This window comes from Physcomitrium patens, chromosome 24 (genome assembly GCF_059467195.1).
Source record: "Physcomitrium patens ecotype Gransden chromosome 24, ASM5946719v1, whole genome shotgun sequence".
NCBI classification, from domain to species: domain Eukaryota; kingdom Viridiplantae; phylum Streptophyta; class Bryopsida; order Funariales; family Funariaceae; genus Physcomitrium; species Physcomitrium patens.
This window is the reverse complement of record NC_143433.1, coordinates 3,760,085-3,771,953: the sequence shown is the minus strand read 5'-3', so window position 1 is coordinate 3,771,953 and position 11,869 is coordinate 3,760,085. Positions and strand designations below refer to the sequence as shown.

Genomic DNA, 11,869 nt, shown 5'->3' with positions numbered 1-11,869 from the left:
TTTTCTTGAACGACGAGATCCAATATTGGATAATCTGGAGGCTTTTTTGGCGGAGTTTCGATCCATGTTTGGAGAACCTAAGCACACTGCTCAACATTGTCCAAAGAAGCGACGTAACTACAAAATGAGGAGTACGGCTGTCAAAGAAGACAGTATGTCGGAAAACGAGTACGTCCAGCTACAATAGGGACCGTGCAGCTGGAATCTTGTACAACTTCTAATAAAGGTCCTATCCTCTCCTCAGAACCATCTCCTTGTTTTATAATAGATGTGCGTTTAGGACCTAATAATTACAAAGCCTCTGCCTTGGTAGATTCAGGAGCCTCATCTTGTTTTTTAGATGAAGAATTTGCTAGATGTCATAGAATATCATTAATACAAAAAACTAAACCTGTACACGTAGAAGTCATAGATGGTCGTCCGTTGTCTTCTGGAGATGTAACTCACGAAACACTTCCTGTAGATGTAGTAATAAATGGTCATAGTAGTTGCGTAATTTTTAATATAATTAGATCTCCCTCTAATCCAGTAATTTTAGGCTTATCATGGTTAGAAAAGTATAATCCTCGAATAGATTGGATTTCTCGTAAACTTGATTTTCCTCAGAGCATTATTAACAGTTCTATTAACCAAGTAAAAAACCATGAGTCTAGTATAGTAAAACTCGCACCTATAGGTGCAAAAGCATTTATACACGCAGCAAAAGAAGGATCAACTTTTGCTATTTATGCTGCACCTATTTCTGAAAGCGTAAAGACTTCAAGTGGCATTCCAAGTCAATATCAGGATTATCAAGACGTTTTTGAGAAAAAGAATGCAGATATTCTTCCTGAGCATTGCCCATACGATTGTTCAATCGATCTCAAGGAAGGAACTCAGCCACCATTTGGACCAATTTACAGTTTATCGCAAGATGAGTTGGCTGAACTCAAGACATATATTGACGAGAATTTAGCGAAGAATTTCATACGCCATTCAAAATCTCCAGCAGGAGCTCCAATTTTATTCGTAAAGAAAAAAGATGGATCTTTACGAATGTGTGTTGATTATCGAGGACTCAACAAGATCACAATCAAGAACAGGTATCCATTACCTTTGATATCAGGACTCCTTGACCAGTTAAATCAAGCTAAGATCTATACAAAAATAGATCTAAGAGGAGCATATAATCTAGTACGGATCAAAGAAGGAGATGAATGGAAGACTGCGTTTCGAACCAGGTATGGGCATTTTGAATATAATGTCATGCCTTTTGGACTCACGAATGCACCAGCTGCTTTTCAACATCTCATGAATGATGTATTTCGTGAATTCTTAGACAATTTTGTCGTCTGCTACCTAGACGATATCCTGATTTATTCTAAGAATGTTGAAGAACATGAAATACATGTTCGTCAAGTATTACAAAAACTCAGAGATGCAGGATTGTACGCCAAGATGGAAAAGTGTGTATTTCACACTACTCAAGTTGACTTTTTAGGATACATCATTTCAAATGATGGTCTTATGATGGATTCTAAGAAAGTCCAAACAATCATGGATTGGAAGATTCCAAAGACTGTAAGAGATGTCCAATGTTTCTTGGGATTTGCCAATTATTATTGGATCTTCATCAAAGACTTCTCACGAGTTGCAGCTCCACTTACACGCTTGACTAGTAAAGATAAATTCCAATGGAATCAAGAAGCAGAAGCAGCATTTGAAGCCTTGAAGACATCGTTTGTCTCTGCACCAGTCTTATATCGTGTTGACTTTTCCAAGGCATTTTTTATGGAAACAGACGCATCGGATTTTGCCTTGGGTGCAGTTTTATCACAAATGGGAACAGATGACAAACTTCATCCGATAGCTTTTCATTCAAGAAAATTCTCAGCAGCCGAGATCAATTATGAGATCCACGATAAAGAACTTCTTGCAATCGTGGATTCTTTTCAAGAATGGCGTCATTATCTAGAAGGTGCTTCTAGTCCAGTCATTGTGTATACAGATCACAAGAACCTCGAGTATTTCATGTCAACACGCGTGTTGAATCGTCGTCAAGCTCGTTGGAGTATGTCTTTGTCAAGATTCGACTTCATTATCACTTATCGGCCAGGAAAACAACAAGGTTTGTCCGATGCCCTGTCTAGACGTTCTTATTTTGCACCAAAAGAAGGAGATGCAGCTTTTGAGCAACAAAGAACGGTCCTCTTGAAACCGGAGCAATTTCATCTCCGAGCAGTGAAATCAACATTGACTGTTGATTCAACTTTTCTCAAGCAAATCCAGTCCAGTATGTCCTCAGACCCTCTTGTTCATGATATCGAGAATAATTCTTCCAAGTCTCATGATTCTTCTAAGTTCGAGTTCAAGAATAATCTATTATATTTTGAAGGACGCCTATATGTTCCAGAAGGAAAAGCACGTTTGCGTGTTCTTCAAGCACGTCATGACTTTCCAGCAGCAGGGCACTTTGGATATAATAAGACTTTGGAACTCATATCAAGAGATTTTTGGTGGCCACAAATGTGGAAGTCAGTCAAAGACTTTGTACAATCATGTGATATTTGTTCAAGATCAAAAATTCCTCGACATCGACCTTACGGACTTCTTCAGCCATTACCTATACCAGAACAACCATGGTCTTCTGTTTCTATGGATTTCATCACAGATCTTCCAAACTCAAGATCTTATGATTCTATATTTGTGATAGTAGATCGTTTCACCAAGATGGCACATTTTATGCCATGTACAAAATCTATCACAGGTGAAGAAACAGCTAAGCTTTTCATTGATAATATCTATCGCTATCATGGATTGCCTAAAGATATCATATCGGATAGGGGAACTCAATTTGTGTCGAGATTCTGGAGGACTCTTTTCAAGATTTTAAAAGTGGACATAAAGCTATCTTCAGCTTTCCATCCTCAAACTGATGGACAAACAGAGCGCGTAAACCAAGTCTTGGAACAGTATTTAAGGTGTACCATCAACTACCAACAAGATGATTGGACAAACCTTCTGCCATTGGCAGAGTTTGCTTATAATAATACGGTACATTCCTCCACGCAACAAACACCTTTCTTTGCCAATTATGGCTATCATCCACGACTTGATACTTTTGATTTTTCAAAAGTTGATAATCCTGCAGCAGAAGATATGGCAAATCGGTTGTCAGAGTTACATGCAATAATGAAGGCGCAGTTGAAGAAAGCTCAAGAACGACAAAAGATAAATGCACATGTATATCGTAAAGAGCAACCACAACTCAACGTGGGTGATAAGGTATGGCTACTTCGTCGCAATATCAAGACCACTCGACCTTGTGACAAATTGGACTATCGTAGGCTTGGCCCCTTTTCTGTTTCTGAACAGATCAACCCAGTTGCATATCGGTTACATCTACCGGAGTGAATGAAGATCCATCCTGTATTCCACGTGTCTCTTCTTGAACCATATAAGACAGTGGATATACAAGGAAGAAGACAAATGCCACCGCCTCCTATAGAAGTAGATAATAATGAAGAATTTGAGGTGGAAGAGATATTAGACTCAAGGCGGCGCCGAAATAAGCTGGAATATCTTGTTCATTGGTGCAGATATGATATTAGTGAGCGCACATGGGAGCCATCCAGGAATCTAGCAAATGCATCAGCTAAAGTCAAAGTTTTTCATCAACGACATCCATCAAAACCAAGATGAAAACCTCTCTTATAAAAGAGACAAGATTGAGGCAAGATAACATTCAATTTCCTATCCTTGTTTGTAACTTCTTTGCATTTTGTGACGCTAATTAGATGGAGAGCCAACAACCAGCGGATTCAACTCAAGAACCTTCGTTTGCTGACTTACCGGATGAGACATTGCGATTGTCACAACCTTCAAGACGACGCAACCGAGATAAAGACCCTCAAGAACGACATGTTCTTCTTCGAATAGATGGTGAGATACAACGCGTTTGGTATCACGACCTTGGAAGAGATTCTCGATGTTTGGTGATATTATTGGAGATAGGAACGACTCCTGATGGTCTTTCAAATGTATTATTTGAAGGAAGTTATGAAGGCCTCAACAGTGATCAAATAACAGAGTGGTCTTCTCGCCCTGGAATGGGACACTATCGATGGCTAAGAGGACCCATCAACTATCTTCGAAGAGAACAAAGATCAGAGTATGTAGCAAATACAATTCGCCGCATATTAGATTTTCTCAATATATAATCACCGCTCCTCGTGGAACTCGTCCCTAGAAGGGGGGGTAATGTCACGGACATACATATAATTACCTATATGAATAGATAAAAGTATGTAAAAGTAGGTTAATTGTGTAATATCTTCTAGAGAAGCTTCTTAGAAGCTTCATAGACGTTGCTTTGACTTTATAGGAGTCTATAGTTGACTTTTAGGTTAGAAACTTGGTCAACAAGTTAGCCATGTGCCACGCATGTTGGAAGCTTAAAGAACAAGCTAACTACGTGGTCCATCCATAGAAAACTTGCCTTGCAAGCAAAGGCATGTGGCCTAGAAAGTCAACATATATTGGAGGTCTTATAGAACATCGCCACGTGGCTTCTAGTTAGATAGTATATATAGAGGCAAGAGTGAAGCCCTCTTCACTCTTGTCAACTCCTTTCTTGCTTCTAGTCTAGTTTCAAGGGTCTCTAGTTTTCTTGTATTTTGGCAATAGCCATTCCAGTTTCTTTCTTAATATACATATTTCTATTTTGTCCTATTTCTTTTTGAGAAAAGTCTCACTTACTCTTTAGCTTTCATCGAGTTCTTGTCCTTGACACTATTCTTCTAAATCCCAATTCTCAAGACCTTAATATTTTTGAGCTTTAATAAACTTTGAACAAACTGTTAGATGAAGCTCAAACTTGTGACATAGATTAAATACAATAATTATCACTTTATTACAAAATTTCACTTGTAGATCATCTATAAATTTCACACAATTGTCCAAAGTACAAAAGATTTTGAATTTTGAATTTCTCAAAATTCAAAGTTACCCGAAAACAATCCTAACTTTGCAAAGCCTTTACAAAGTTGTTACACACTTAAATCACTTGAAATCAACTCTTACAGAACTTTTTTTTTGTCTGCTCTCAAATCATATTCTCTAATTAACTAAAGATTTTTAAAATTATGGTAGATATGTGGTTTGGTGACTTAAGGTTTGATTTCAACCCTGATTCACAATTGGTCCTCTCCAAGTATCAATTCTTAGTAATCTAAGGTAATGTTTGCTTAAGCCTATTTTTAATTCTCTCTTGAAGATGCATATATTAATTAATTATATCAATAACTTTGATTTGGCTCATTTATGTCTCTACAAAGTAAATATAAATCTCTTCTAAAAAAAGATAATATTAAGCCTAAAGTTTTTACTACCTTCCTATTATTTATCCTTGTTATTTTACTATATCTTTCTATTCGGCTCTTTTATAATAACATTTATATTTTTATATTTCACCATAGTTGTACTACCACAAGATACCATCTTCTAAGCTCTAAAATATAATATCTGCTTCACCTACGTAAACCACTTTCAATATGGTTAGTATTGCATAAAGTGATTACTTTAAAATAGTATTTAACTTATTGGTAGCAATCTCTATCACTAAATCTTGACATTAATCATTGCCAATATTTTAAATTACAACTAAGTGGTGGTAGGCCCTACTACAAAGTTACCCAAATAATAACCATTTCCTAATTTCCCATCCATTTTCCACCACCACTTTCCCCATAGTGGTAAAAAATGGTCACCATCTATACTTATTTATAATTTTTTCCACTCATTTTTCACCACCAATTTCTCTTTGGTGGTTAAAAATGGTCATTATTCATGCCCAGTTTTTATTACTTTCATCCTTTTCACACATAACCATGTCTTGGTGGTGACAATTACTACCCATTTTTCCTTACTTTTTTTTTCCTTCGTTTTCCCTTTGTTGTGATTGCCACCACCATTTTCCATGAAGGGGAACTACCCTCATAGTACTCTGTAGGATTCGGCAGGCCCCCTCATACTACTCCACTAAGCGACTTTCGAGACACAATTCATTTCGTGGAAGACCACCCACCCCTGCTGTCCCGCCGCGCAGCGCTGCTGGCGCGAGGGGAGAGTGGCTGGGACTCGCGGCCACCTCCCCTTTTGGGCCATGTGCTCGACCAGTTCTCCCGCGTTCCCTATGTGATCCCCTTCCTCGCTCCCTTTGCCCGCGCCGCTAGTTTCCCTCAAGATCCTCTGCCCGCACTCTGCGTTCCCCTTGAGTTCCAAATAAACCCTATAACGGTCAAGATTCAATCTGGAAACCTGACGGCCCAGATGCCTTGAGGCAGTCGAGTGAACAAGGAGGTTTCTGCTACATGTTGTGACGAGGATTGCAAAGGGAGTCACTCTTGATCGAGGTCGATTTCCCCTGGATTTCCGGCCGAGTGGGTGCTGTGATTCCGGCTTTTGATCACCTATATTATAGATTGTGGAGAGCACCATTTCGGCCTTGAGGACTGGTCTGCACTCTCCGCTAGGGTTTGTCTTGATAGAGTGCTTAATTGTACAGTGTGGAGTTTCATCGTTTGGGAGCCGGTCGCGTGAGCACCGAGTTATTCGTTGGATTCAATTTGTAGAGTTATTCCTCATTGGAGGAGTTTCGGCAGATTTTGCAACATTTAGTAACATCTCCGATAGTTTCGCAGAAACTAAGATGGATGCCTTGAGGCGAGCAGATGCCAACGTTGCTCACGCCGCGAACCGCTGGCAGCACTTCAAATGGAAGCTGAGGCATCCTTTTCACAACCAGAAGTGGAAGCTTCGAGGCAGGCTTAACCACTACAATCCCTTCTACTACTTGGGACGCATTGCGCACAACATTAAGTACATGTTCACGGGTCGTCGCTGATAGAGACTGCAGGTTTGGAAGACATTCCAAGAATTGTCTCGGTCTGTCGAAAGCTACTTCGACCTTAGTTAAAACTTGGGAATGTCTACTTCAAGGCGCCTGAGAAGTTAGCGCGCATTCTGAACTTTTCATTCTATATTTAAAAAGGTCAAGCTGTTCCTCTTACATCCACTTTGATGTCAGATGCAACCTTAGCTTTTTTAAGGATGCACTGGTTCGGTGAAGTACTTAAGACTTAGAACAACAAAAAGTACGTTTCTTTTGAATGTTACATGAATGCAAGAGTGTAAGATCTTCCATCTGCAGCTTCGACATTCAGGTAGTAATTGTAGTGTAAAATACGTAACAACAGTCCCTACCACTCTGTCTGCCTGGTCTACTATAAATCGATGAGGTCTGCAATCCCTCATGCTCTGTAATCTGTCCCGAATTTGAAATGATCTCTTCCTATGCTGGAAACGAGCATTTGGCATCCTCTGCGCGCCTCCTCTACTCACTATGACATGGTGTGTCTCTTAATATTGATGCCTTTTGCCTTGTTCTTTTAACGTTTAACTGTTAGAACCGCGTTTCGTGCATTTGTTAGAGCCTCTTTGGCATTCCACGTATCCTAATACATTTAGACGAAGTTCTGTTCCTGTGAAAGAAAAAATAAAATCTTACCTCGTTAACATCGTGGTTTCCTGGAACTGGTATAATCTGTTACCAGAAAATCCCTCTACAACTACGATTCTTTCCTTGGCCAATGAAAAGAATATCTGGATACTTGGATACCTTGCCGGTGTCAACTAGAAATGACGACGTTGGATTGTCTATGGCAGATGCCTTACTGAGATTACAGTATGTTCTAATACTTCAACGTCTGACCTCTTCTAACAAGAACCTTAGCGTCCCTCATTAGTACGCAATCTCACTACACAGAATAGAGCTTGCACATTTCGAACAAAAAGAAGTAGCAAAGTGGACTACTGCCAGGTCTCTATTGTCAGAAGCCTTTCTTTAAAATATTTCTTCCTTTTAACTTACCTTAGTTATAAAAATTTACAAAAAAACGTAGAAAATATTTTTTTAACTTTTGGTACATATAGGAATTGAATATGATTACTAAAAGAATAAGTCCAATATGTTACATATTATCATGTGACTTATTAAAATTGTTACTACTTTTAGAATTATTGATTGGTTTTCATTGAGAAGATACGACACTTTATTGATTAATAATACCTTTAATTAGTTTCATCCAATGACATTTATATATAGGGTTTTGCATGTTGAAAAGAAAAAAAAATAGAATTTGGTAATTGGGATTTTGATTTAAATTTAAGAAGAGAAAAAATTCTTAAATTAAGATTATATTAAAAGAATATGATAGTAAGAAAGAAAGAAAGAAAGAAAGAAAAGATTTAATTTACTTTGATATACAAATTTTATGGAATGCAATAAAATAATTTGTTAGAATAAAGCATAGATTTAATTATTTATTCAAATTAACATCAAATAATCTTTTTTAAATGATTAAAAAATGGATTATAAAATATCTTGAAGTTAGATTAACAACTATGTAATAAGCAAGGTGGGGCAAAACCTAGATTAATATAGGTAGTGTAAGAATATATGCCAAAGTTAGTAATTGGAAAGATTGGTATTAGTGGTAGTGGATTATGGTGGCAATTAATTACAATGGTGTTGAATTGGTCCTAAGATTGATTCTGACCACATATCTATAAGACTATTTAGACTAATATAATGTATTAGTTCTTCTCTATATTACTTGATTGTCTCTCCCTAATCCTTTGCTGTAGTCTTCTTTTAGCTTTGGCCTTAAGTTTTAATCTTAACTAGAGGACACAAACAAGACTAGACATATAAAATATTTCTTATAATTGTTCAAAACTTGTTGATAGATGAAGAAGAAAAATTGCCACCGTATTAATTGAGTACATTTGTTTGACTTGGCCAGATTGAAAGGTCATAATAAAACTAAGTTAAGAAAATAAAATAAAAAACTTAATAAAAGTATGATAAGAAATTTGACATTTGCAAATGCATATATAAAGCAAAATTTGCAAATCAAAATTAAAAGGCATAAAAATATTTTTATAAATAAAATAAAATAAAATTTTAAAATATATTAATATATTTAGAGATAATATATATATATATATATTAAATTTTGATATTTATTAAAAATATTTTATATTTTTGATATTATAATTTATGAAATTCTTTACCTAAATATTATCATGTTTTTTATGACTAATAATAAAACAAGGATAAGTTAATTTATATATATATATATATATATATATATATATATATTTAATAAAAATTATATAAAACCTAAACTTATAAACGATGAGGTTATATTTATAGATAGTATTACACCCACTCAACAACATTATATCTATGCATGAATGATATTTTGGCACTTTATTCAGCTTTGTTGATATTATTTTTATCATCTTTTGTGATTAATGACAAAAACTTGTTATCACACTTGACCAAAGTTTCATTAAATGCAATATAATTTGTCTTGATAAAGATAAGTTTTTGCACCTTTTTGACACTTAGAAAATTTTGTAACTTGGAGTGGATGAAACCAAATGTCAAAAAGTTTCTTTTAAAAGTTGCATTGGATATAGCCATCCTAAACAACTTAATCACAATCTCTTAAAGTAACAACCATACAACTCTATTAGCCTACTAATAATGCAGTAGAGTCTTACATCTATTAATTAATAATTTAAACTAGAAGAAATTGTTTAATTTCTTGAAAAAAATGACATAATTTGTGAATTGCATATAGAGATCTTCTTGTTAAATATTTTTAATATGTATAGTATCATTGATAGGAATATTAATTAAAACACAATTAAATTATTTTTTATTTTCTTTATAAAGATCTTCTCCAATGAATTGGAAGTCTACTAAGAAAGACAAGCAATGAATCTTATTATACATAAACTAAAATCTTTGACAAGTTGTGTGTACTAAAGAATGTAGTTTGATTACAAAAGTTCATTCTTTGAACAATTTGCCAAATTCTTGTGGCAATAAATATAAAATAAAAAAATAAGAATCAAATTAATAGTCAAAAATAAATTCAGAAATTAATCAAACAATTTTGAGACTCTTGATAATATGAGCTTTAAAGTCTTTGTCAAAAATTGTATTCTATATCTTGGTTTGTTCAACCTTTTATATTGAGTTACCAGTTATGAAGTTGTATTCACATACAAGGCCACTGAAAATGGATTTAGAATTAAGAATTCAATCCATGTAATTTTATAAAGATTTCTATCCAATCAATGTTGGTTTTCAAGTGTACAAAGGTTGTAAAGATACTATAACTCCATCAACTCAAATCTCATGCAATGGTGGATATTAAAAAAATTAACAACATCTTTAACATTAAAAACAAACTATCAAAGATACTTAAATGGATATCTAAGAAATAACTTGTTTTTGATTTCTTGGCTATGTAGAATTGGCCACTATAAAGATGTCTTCGACTTATGAATAGAGACTATAGGATGTACATCCTTAAAGGAACAACAAATGAAACTTAACAAACAATATTTTTCATGCCTTCTTGTTTGCAAATGTATTGTCTTTTAATACTCTAAGAAATTTAATATCATTGATTTTGATGATATGTTCAATATCCCTCACAATCCATTTGGAATTATGGCCTTGTTGTCTTATTGAACAAACTCTAGAAAGATATTGTGGTATAATATGACTATTATCTGAAAAAAAATAATATATACATCACATTATAGAAGAACTTAATTATAGAATATAGTTGCAAAATATAAGTAGAGGATAGGAAGGTATTAAAAACATTTAATGTTAATTCTATCTATTTATTAAAAGGCTTCTATTTTATTTATAGGACCATTAACAAGACAAAATAAAATAGATTTATAAAAGAAATATTATAAATAGTAGCTTCTAACAAAAATTACTTAGAAAAACTAAATATAAATACCCTAATTGTGAATTTGGATTAAAATCAGGCTTTGGCACAAAACCACTTACTTACAACAATTCCAACGATAGATTTTTATTTATTAAAGAACAAGGTTATGTAGCAAAATTAACAAGGGTTGTATAAGTGTTGATTTAAAGTGATTTGGATTGATATTGAATTTGCAAGAGCTTTCCAAAGTCAAATTTGTTTTAGATAATTTGATATGTTGAGAGATAAACAAGGATTTATATTTTTGAGTATTTTTTTAGCATTGTAGCAAATTGACAAATATACATTTGGAATTATAAATCTACTTATTGTAAACTTATTTTGTAAATTTAAGTTGAATTGAACAATCAGATCAAAGGTTATTAAAATTTAATTGGATTAGAGACTTGGAATTTGGATTTCAAGGATTAGTGAAGATTTCTTTGATCTTGAACAATTTTTAAGTTGGATTGAAGCAATTTTTTGCAAGTAGACAATTAACGTAGTTTGCAACATTTTTGCCAATTTTCAAGGCAAGTAAATGGTTCAATATGGATATATTGTTGATGATAGATTGACATTAATGTTGGAGAAGGAAGATGGTTAATATCCAAGCAAATTAGAAACTTTTTATCCTAATTAGCAATTTGATTTTCTTTGAATTTTCTATGCTTGTTGCTAACTTTTAGATTGGATTGTATGTAAATTTTTACGTAAGATCAATGGTTTAATAAATAGTTTTTGAATTTTAAGACTACTATAGAAATTGGTTAAGATTGGTTAAGATTTGATTAAGGGTTGTTAGAATTTTATTAGGATTAATTAAGATTTATTTAAGATTTATTGAAGTTTTCATTAAGATTTTAGGACTTCCTTTTTAAGGATTTTTTTTAATGATTTTATAGGGTTTAAATAAGATTTATTAAAATTGTCAAGATTCAATTGAGATTTGTTTAGGATTTTATTAGGGTTGTTGGGTTCTTTGTTTATTGCAAATTACAAGTTTACCTTCCATGGCCAAGTTC

General features: G+C 34.1%; 1 long non-coding RNA gene across 1 annotated transcript; it reads left to right on the top strand.

Annotated features, from left to right (window-relative positions):
- Positions 1-1,585: 1,585 nt before the first annotated feature.
- Positions 1,586-4,710, top strand: LOC149986359 (uncharacterized). The gene is made up of 2 exons (XR_016500515.1): positions 1,586-3,264; positions 3,579-4,710. It is a non-coding gene; the product is annotated as an uncharacterized LOC149986359 (long non-coding RNA).
- Positions 4,711-11,869: the final 7,159 nt, after the last annotated feature.